The sequence below is a fragment of the Palaemon carinicauda genome, chromosome 33 (genome assembly GCF_036898095.1).
Source record: "Palaemon carinicauda isolate YSFRI2023 chromosome 33, ASM3689809v2, whole genome shotgun sequence".
Taxonomy (NCBI): Eukaryota; Metazoa; Arthropoda; class Malacostraca; order Decapoda; family Palaemonidae; genus Palaemon; species Palaemon carinicauda.
In genome coordinates, this window is record NC_090757.1 from 49,622,026 (window position 1) to 49,632,025 (window position 10,000).

At 37.4% G+C, this 10,000-nt stretch overlaps 3 non-coding genes across 3 annotated transcripts; 2 read left to right on the forward strand and 1 right to left on the reverse strand.

Annotated features, from left to right (window-relative positions):
• Positions 1-5,265: 5,265 nt before the first annotated feature.
• Positions 5,266-5,337, reverse strand: TRNAM-CAU (transfer RNA methionine (anticodon CAU)). Its single transcript has one exon. It is a non-coding gene; the product is annotated as a tRNA-Met (tRNA).
• Positions 5,338-5,819: 482 nt separating this feature from the next.
• Positions 5,820-5,891, forward strand: TRNAM-CAU (transfer RNA methionine (anticodon CAU)). The gene has a single exon. It is a non-coding gene; the product is annotated as a tRNA-Met (tRNA).
• A 1,222-nt stretch (positions 5,892-7,113) lies between these two features.
• Positions 7,114-7,185, forward strand: TRNAM-CAU (transfer RNA methionine (anticodon CAU)). The gene has a single exon. It is a non-coding gene; the product is annotated as a tRNA-Met (tRNA).
• Positions 7,186-10,000: the final 2,815 nt, after the last annotated feature.

The following is a 10,000-nucleotide window of genomic DNA, read 5'->3' on the forward strand; positions in this document are numbered from 1 at the left end:
CCTGCACTTACTCTAAGATTCTTTTGAAACGATTTAATCAATTCAGAACCCTTCTTTAATTAAATCTTCTAACTGTCTCAATTCCTAAGTAAGGAAGAACAAATTGAGTGTTAATTTCCCTTGACAACTTTCCAATAGGTGAATATTTTCTTACATTCGTACACAAATTTATTATAGTTTTGCAGTATATGTATCCAGTAACAAAATTTAAATCTTAGAACAAAGCATAAAAAAAGACGTAAAGAAAGAAAGTGGAATAGGTTAAAAACTGAAAGTACTTGGGTAGAATATAAAACTGCTGCGTGTCAATATAACTACCTACTAAGAAGGAAAAAAAGTGAATACTATAAGAGAAAGATCCTCGAAGCAGCAACAGAGTTAAATAAGTTATATCGTCTCCTGAATGGTATAATGGGACATGTAAAAGAAAAGAAGCTACCTGATGGATACAGTGACCAAGAACTAGCAAATAATTTTCTAGTATTCTTTAAAAACAAAATTGAAAATATAACCAGGTCATTTGTAAATACTCAACATCAGATTAATGATACACCCGGTACACGGACAAAATTAATACGATTTAACAACATAACACAAGATGACATCACCAGAATTATCTTTTGGTATGTGTTACTTTGCTTGGGGGCTTGTAAGTTTGGTGGCAAAGAGTAAATTTTCTCACATCGTGAGTAGTCGCTGAAAATTGTCAGAGGAGATTGCAAATAGAAAAAATTCAGCAAGGACGACCAATGGAGTCATTGCCACGGAACATCAACGCTGCTTTGAGGGTGCGATGAATGTTCAACCATTCTGTTAGGTGCAGGGTTAAGGCGGTTGTCTGATGAAGGGTGATACACAGAATAATGATGTCCCACATGAGGCGGACATTGCAGTTTGATGGGAATGGCTGTAGGCCAACGAGTGGAGCGGTCAATGACGTGAAACAGGTATGATGTCCTTGGGATGTGGGTAGGGGACCTACTTCGTTAACGGGAATGTAGGAAAAATGACGCTGAGGATGAGAAAAGGTACTCCCACATGAATCTTTGTGTTGATGTACTTTTGAGGTTTGACATGAAGTACAGGCGTGGACCCAATCCTTAGCATCCCTAGTAATGCTGTGCCAAAAAACTTCATCTTCAGTAACTGTGCAGTAGATTGGTGCGAGAGATGTGAAAGGCCATGAATGAAATCAAACACGTGTCGGTGCATTGAAGCGGGTATCCATGGTCATTGTCTACCATTACTAACATTACAGACGATCTTTTCATTGGGCTTCTGCCAATACGTTGTAATCCAATACCAAGTGAATGGGGTTAATGTGTTTCCTGGTAGGAGACGGGCAATGGGATTCGTTTTCCTCGGTATGTGTCGAAAGGTGCAGTTGTATTCAGTCACGGCAGAGAGTTATCGGCGTTGATGGGCGGACCAGGTGAAGGTATGCACCATAGGCGTGTGGTTCATGCGAATGAAAAAGGGTGTACCCTCTAAGAATGGCGAAAGTGACAGGCTGCCAGATGCACCACCAGCAATTAGCGGTCGAATGTAGAGTAGCCAGATTCTGCTCGAGTACCTCCCCCAATAGGGACGTCATTGGCATCGGGGGAGAGAAGGAGAGGGGCATGTGGCATGATAAAAGTGAGAGGAGCAGCTGTTGATAGGGCATTTTTTTTCTTTGCATAAGGCCGCTTCTTGAAGGGGACTCCACTCCAGGTATTTGCCCTCGAGGGATGCTTAGAGGGGGGGAAAAGTGGCAGTGATGGCCGGTAGGAACCGATGATAATAGTTGATCATGCCCAAGAATTGTTGCAGTACTTTGACGTTTAAGGGCATGGTGCAGTTCTGAATGGGTGCCACCTTGTCAGGGAGGGGTTGGACTCCTTCAGGTGTGATGAAGTGCCGTAAGAACGATACTTTGTTGGCGCCAAAGGTACACTTGTCGTACCGGATTCTAAGACTGTTCTGTTGTAGGTGGTCGAGAATCATGCGCACGTGACGGAGGTGTTCCTCTTTGGAGGAAGAAAACACAAATTTGTCGTCCACGTAATATATGCAAAAAGGGAGGGCCCCTAAGATGCGATAGATATAAAGTAGCCCCAGCATTATGAAAGCCAAAACGGGAGTAATTGAAAGGGTATGTACCGAAGAGGGTGGTGATGGCGATCTTGGGGAGGTCTTCTAGGTTCATGAGCACCTGATAATACCCCTTCAAGAGGTCGAGTGTGGAGAAAACCTTCATTTTATGCAAGTAGGAGGTAACATCGGCAGTGTTTCGGAGAGGTTAGCGATTCGATTCTGTCTGCATGTTCAGATGCTGTAATCCTCACAAGGACACAGGGAGCCCTCTTTCTTCAGGATGATGTTTAAGGGTGACGACTATGGTATTGAGGACTTTGGCAAAGGCCCATTTCTTCCAATTTGGCGAACGTTTGTTAAGCGGCGGCCAAACAATTTGGGGCCAGAGGCCTGAATCTGGCAAACACTGAGGCCCCGGTCTTCTTGATATGGTGATAAATACTGTGCTTGGCAGGAACTGGTGGCAATTAGCAAAGTTCAATATGAAGACTTCTGTGTACGACGTTAGGAGGTGACCGTAGGCATCCTTGAGTGCGCTTATGTGGAGTGCGAGGTCTGAGGGGGCTGGATGAAGAGGTGTTCATGAGTACAAATCTGAGTTGACTAATTACCGATGCCCCATATCAACCAGGTGAAAATTTGCAAGGAAATCTGCACCGAGTAGTGCCGATGTTATGTCAGCAACAAGGAAGTTTCAATGGTATTTGGCACTCCCAAATGATACTGTGAGTGTTTCGTACCCATTGGTGTGGATCTCAGATCATATATTCAGTGGGCTTTTCTACTGTATGGATGGAGTGATGCAAGAGGTCTAGAGAAGAACAGTATTACTAAGTTGTGGGATAAGAAAGTGATTGTGTGCAATATGCATTTTTTAGTGGATATGGAGAAGTAAAAACGAATTACAGAAGCTGGTTCGAGATTTTGCAGGTGTCTTGATGTGAAGATTAAAGTAAATGTATGTATGATTATGTCAAGGTAATAAGAGTAAATTTAAGATTGATAAATTAATATTGGATAAAGAATGTTATTGGTGAAAGATTGTAAGCGATTGTTTCATGTCAATGTCTTTGAGTAAATATAACTAATAAGGGTTAGGTGAGAGAAGAGGTTAGTCACAAAATAGGAGAGGCATTAAAGGTAGCAGGATATGTGTAAAATATTGGTAAGAGACTTGAACTTAGTTTGGATTGTTGGACCATTTCTTCTTTATGAAAGTGAAACGAGAATGTTGTATGCAAATGAAAAAAAAAAAGTTGAAACTGTTAAGATGAACTGTTTGTGTAGCAGATGTAGTGTAAGAAGAATTGATGGAGTGAAATATGGAAATAAATAGACGTGCTAAAAAGACTATCACAGGTGAAAGAATAGATAAGAGTGTTTTGAAGTGGTTTTGGTCCCATGGAAACAAATAGATGACCTTCGCTTAGTGAACTGTGTGTATAATTCAGACTTCCAAGGAGGTAGGGGGAGAGCAAAACCTAGAAATGGTTGGATAGATTTTAGAGAAAGGCATACTGGAAAGAAAGGGGCTTGATTTCCAGAAACTGCATAAGTGCTTGCTAGATAATGGTAAATACCACAGTTTGTGTTGAGGTTTTGACATGATGTTGGTAAGCCTTCTGTGTTGGTGTTTGAAGGAGCGTAGGTAGTAGGTTGGCCAGGGCACCAGCTGCCTGTTGAGATACTACCGCTAGAGAGTTAGGGGGTCCTTTGACTGGCCAGACAGTACTACATTGGATTCTTGTCTCTGTTTACGGTTCATTCCCTTTGCCTACATAGACACCGAATAGTCTGGCCTATTCTTTATAGATTCTCCTCTGTCCTCATACACCTGACAACACTGAGATTACCAAACAATTCTTCTTCACCCAAGGGGTTAACTACGGTAATGTAATTGTTCAGTGGCTACTTTCCTCTTGGTAAAGGTAGAAGAGACTCTTTAGCTATGATAAGCAGCTCTTCTAGGAGAAGGACACTCCAAAATCAAACCATTGTTCCCTAGTCTTGGGTAGTGCTATAGCCTCTGTACCATGGTTTAACACTGTCTTGGGTTAGAGTTCTCTTGCTTGAGGGTACATTCGTTGACACTGTTCTATCTAGTTTCTCTTCCTCTTGTTTTGTTGAAGTTTTTATTGTTTATTTAGGAAATATTTATTTTAATGTTATTACTATTCTTAAAATATTTTATTTTTCCTTGTTTCCTTTCCTCACTGGGCTATTTTCCCTGTTGGGGCCCCTGGGCTTATAGCATCCTGCTTTTCCGACTAGGGTCGTTGCTTATCATTTAATAGTAATAGTAATAGTAATGTTGTAGAAGTTTAAACGCATCTGAGATCTTAAATCCGGGTCTATTTTTTTTTTTTTTTTTTTTTAGTTTTTTTACGATTATTAAAGTCACTGGGTTTAGAAGAAGGTTGATCAGGACTGTTTACATCGAGATGTATTTTTTGTAATACACTGATCCTCCCCATCCAACATTTTTTAACGCCAGTAATTCTAGCATTCAGAAAGCATATTTGGTTGTATGTTGTGGATACCATATATACACTTCTTGTCGATTTTCAAATAAACTACCGGTAGTTAAAAGCACAACTATAAGATAAAGACCTTGAAAATAAAAGTTGGATGATTACACATCTAAGATAAAACTTGAAGGAAAAAAGAAAAAAGGTCGATTTACGGCATGCCCACGACCCTCAAAGACTAAGGGCTCCTGGCCAGGAGTATTCACAAACCGGTTTTCACTTTCGGTAGAAACTCGTTTGACACAGGAGCAAAGTTGAAAGATTTTTTAATGCTTTAATAACCGTCCATCAAGGGAATATCCTTATGATGTTTTATTTGATAATGAGTTGTACCTCCTGTAACTCTTAACCATAGTAGGGTATTACAGAGTAATAACTGGATTTTTTTTTTCATTTTTAAAGAATATTAGATATTCTTTGAGGATTTTCCTATTCATGAAGAATGTCAAAGGATTAAAGAAAAAAAAAAAGCTTGATATTTATACCAGTTATACAGGATCAAAAGAACAGTGAATAGTGAATTGTTTATACAGGATCAAAAGAACAATGAATAGTGAATTGTTTATATTTAATGAACGAAATATTGTGTTCGTTTTATTGTTTGAAATATACTCATTTTAGCTCTATTTAACCAAGAAAATTTGACTCCAAAATGATTCCGTAGCAGAGCGTGGTTTCGATCCACGGACCTCTGGGTTATGGGCCCAGCACGCTTCCACTGCGCCACTCTGCTGCATTGCAACGGACGATTATATTTAGATGAAGTCACAACCACCACACGTGGATTTAGCTATTTATGAAAAATGAAATGATTTTGTCCCAGTATATATATATATATATATATATATATATATATATATATATATATATATATATATATATATATGTGTGTGTGTGTGTGTGTATATATATATATATATATATATATATATATATATATATATATATATATACATACATATATACATATATATATGTATGTATATTTGATTTATTTATTCATTCTTTCTCACTTTAAGAGCTTTAGAACGTAATTCCCATACAAAGGCCTTAGGTTTATGGGACTAGCAATCTTTCACTATTGCAGTTTGGATTTATAAAGTTAACTTTTGTCTAGCACAGGTTCTTTTTCTTGTCACCCTATTTATGGCTATCAACAGTTATAAAAATTTTGAAGTACAATAAATTGGTTAGAAAATAATACTATGCTCTAAGAGCAGAGTGGCGCAGTGGAAGCGTGCTGGGCCCATAACCCAGAGGTCCGTGGATCGAAACCACGCTCTGCTACGGAAACATTTTGATGTGAATATGTACTTACATGAGTTGAACAATGTACGATATTCATGTAAATTCGAGGAGTATGGTAAAACTAATCGCGCGTTTTAATCTAGGATTTAATGAAGTTAAAATAAAGCCTTTGCAATTCCTTTGAGAACCACAAGTATTTGAAATTTACCTCTCTCTCTCTCTCTCTCTCTCTCTCTCTCTGGCTTTAGGTCAAATAATTCAGTAGTTTTATACATTGTATATTCAAATACATTTTCATTTAAGGGAACTTGATAGAGCTGCTTGCCACTATGTGATATTTGGTCCGAGTAGATGCTATTGAAATAAGTTGATTCCACCCAGCAGAGACTTGCTCCTCAAGCAACTTGTATAAAATTATCCACAGGACTGCCACTATAGATTTTACGAATGAGTGTGTATAAATGACAGAAGTGTCCAATAAAAAGAAAATATGCTTTTGCCTGACGACATAAATTAAATGCTCTTCGAATTATGTTTACTTAATATATTGTGATATATGAATCCCGGAAACTGGATAACTTGACATGTTGCCAGTGTCTGCGCAATGTTGGTATGTTTGTGTTCAGTGTATTTGCATATTAATCAAGTCTACTGCTATTTCTTCACTTGGGGTCATCTCTTTTCAATATTATCAAATATTAACCAATAATGTTACTTAGATAATTGCAGGTATAGTATTAGTTAGAGATTAGTTTAAAATTTTGGTGACATTTGAAATGACGTGAACCAAAAAATTTTGAATAGAAGTTGAACTTATTAATGTTTGCCAATCGTTATAAACATTCAAGTTCACATGACTGTCCACACACACATATATATATATATATATATATATATATATATATATATATATATATATATATATATATATATATATATAATGTGTGTATGTGTGTGTGGGTGTGTTTGCGTGTGTTATTGTGAGTCCGTTGATATCACCAATAATACGAAAGCACTATGTCCAATCAATTTTTATTACTTTTCCATTAATGTGCTATATTACATATTTCATGCTCATCTTGTGACCCCCCCCCCCCCCGGACACACACACTGCTGTCAAGTATTACACACCAAACCTTTTTCTGAATGCCTAAGCATGTTCTCAAACTCTTCCACGATTATCACAACTTGATAATAAGATTAATAAAAGTTCAAAGTTATTGATTATAAATAAGGAATTATTTACCACATCTGATATGGAAGCAGAGTGGCGCAGTGGAAGCGTGCTGGGCCCATAACCCAGAGGTCCGTGGATCGAAACCACGCTCTGCTACGGAGACTTTTGATTATAACTGGTGTAGGATGCTCTCGCAAAACCCCGAACTCCTTCCCTTCAGGTTAAGGAGGTTTTACAGTATTTTAAGGGAGATTATCTCAATGTCGTTTCGTCACTAGGATTCCTTTGCCATTATTTAGCATTATTACTCCGTTTCCTCTTACCAGCTAGGTTTCTCTGATTTGTCCTAAGGTTGTAGCATTCCTTTTAGGAATAATACTAGTATTATTCTTCCAAGTAGCATTTGCTTTATTAAGCTATGAATTTAACTAGGCTAGTGATAGTGATAATAATAATGATACAGTATTTTATTGAGTTTTATTACTTCTGTATACTCCGATTTATCTTTGAATAATGTAAATTTTGAGATCCATGCTTTCAATAATAAAAAAGCCAAGAAATAATGATGATGCTCAAGTAAAAAAAAAAAATGTGAACTGGTACGTTGGAGTTTCACGATAACCATTCAGTTTATAACGCATACATACACAGAATACACGTGTTTATCCAGAGGAAAATATTCCTTGATTTTGATTAGGGCAAAGTAGATTATCGTAAAATCAATTAATCTTCGGATATCACACAGAAAAATTACTAAATGGAATGCAATTGTTAAATTTTGATTAGGGCAAAGTAGATTATCGTAAAATCAATTATTCTTCAGATATCACACAGAAAAATAACTAAATGGAATGCAATTGTTGAAGGATTTTAGAACTGCAAATCTCTTGGAATATATTTACATTGGAGCTACCATCTCTCTCTCTCTCTCTCTCTCTCTCTCTCTCTCTCTCTCTCTCTCTCTCTGTTTTAACTACCATCTCTCACAGTTACCAACTCTCTCTCTCTCTCTCTCTCTCTCTCTCTCTCTCTCTCTCTCTCTCTCTCTCTCCTCTCTCTCTCTATGACACTGCCACAAAAAAAAATTTCTTCATATTTCTTTATGCTCCAATGAATTAGTTTACATTAACCCAATTTCCCACCTGACAACGTTACAAAGAACTTACCTGCATTGTCATACCTCAATCTCCAATGCAGTAGTAACCATTTCTCTCTCTCTCTCTCTCCTCTCTCTCTCTCTCTCTCTCTCTCTCTCTCTCTCGTTTGAGTTACCATCTCTTTTCTTTTTTCTTTTTAGCTCTCTAGGAGCTACTAACTCTCTCTCTCTCTCTCTCTCTCTCTCTCTCTCTCTCTCTCTCTCTCTCTCTCTCTCTCGAGCTACCATCTCCTCTTTTTAGCTCTCTTGGAGCTACCATCTCTCTCTCTCTCTCTCTCTCTCTCTCTCTCTCTCTCTCTCTCGAGCTACCATCTCCTCTTTTTAGCTCTCTTGGAGCTACCAACTCTCTCTCTCTCTCTCTCTCTCTCTCTCCTCTCTCTCTCTCTCTCTCTCTCTCTCTCTCTCTCGAGCTACCATCTCTTTTTAGCTCTCTTGGAGCTACCAACTCTCTCTCTCTCTCTCTCTCATCTCTCTCTCTCTCCTCTCTCTCTCTCTCTCTCTCTCTCTCTGCCACAAATATTTTTTATATTTCTCTATGCTCCTATGAACTACTTTACATTAAAACATTTCCTACCTCACATCGTTACAAAGAACTTTACATGTATATCTTTACCTGCATTGTCATACTCACCTCAATCTCCCAGCAGTAGGAACCATTTCTCTCTCTCTCTCTCTCTCTCTCTCTCTCTCTCCTCTCTCTCTCTCTCTCTCTCTCTCTCTCTCTGGTATCTCTTTCCTTCTTCTCTATCCCAGGATAATTCCTTTCGGTCGTGCTTTCACCCGGACGCCTGAGGATTTTGAGCCCACGATTATATCAGCAGGTGCACTAAACTGGTTGTAGGGTTTATACATTTTTTTTACCCTCCTCTTTTAGTGTCCGTGGTTGGCTTACAGTGTATTGTCATGAAAGGCACAATATTGGGTATTTGTGGCGTTTTCCTGTACTTGGTTTCTTCTTTAGAGCAAGAAATAAGTCTTCTTTGGAAGAGAAACTTCAGTTTTGTGGTATGTGGATAGCAAGATTATCCATAGATTTTGGTGGTTTTCTATTTTTATTTCTTTTGCGTACACACATCGTTTGTATATGTAGAAGATAGGTTGACAGGTTAAATTACGTACTATTAAAACAGGTTTAGTTTCTTTATTAAATATTTGTACACATATTATTAAAGAAGGAATGTGGTTTCTATCCAAAGACTTCAGAAACTCTCTCTCTCTCTCTCTCTCTCCTCTCTCTCTCTCTCTCTCTCTCTCTCTCTCTCTCTCTCTCTCTCTGGAAAAGTATGTGCATAATCCGTAGAGTAAATCTCTTCCCATACTTAAGCCTCCGACGAGCCATAGCTTTTTCAAAACATACAATCATGGATGATATGTTAACAAATATTTATTACAAAGGAGAACGTTCTTTCCTGATAGGTTTGCCCTTGTTAGTAATTACTGCCTTATTATGGGTAATCAGTTATATGGAGAAACATGTTATTATTATATTTGTTCATAATGTAATTTGTCTTGTCGATAGTCTGAGTGATTATATATATATATATATAATATATATATATATATATATATATATATATATATATATATATATATATATATATATATGTTGTTATATATATATTACAGTATATATATATATATATATATATATATATATATATATATATGTGTGTGTGTGTGTGTGTGTGTGTGTGTGTGTGTGTGGATATATATGTGTGTGTATGTAATAATGTATTGATGTATGTTTTCAAAAGTGTCACAAAAAATGTAGCCTTTCCATGCTTCAAAAGTCGTAATAAATGACATTATCTTTAG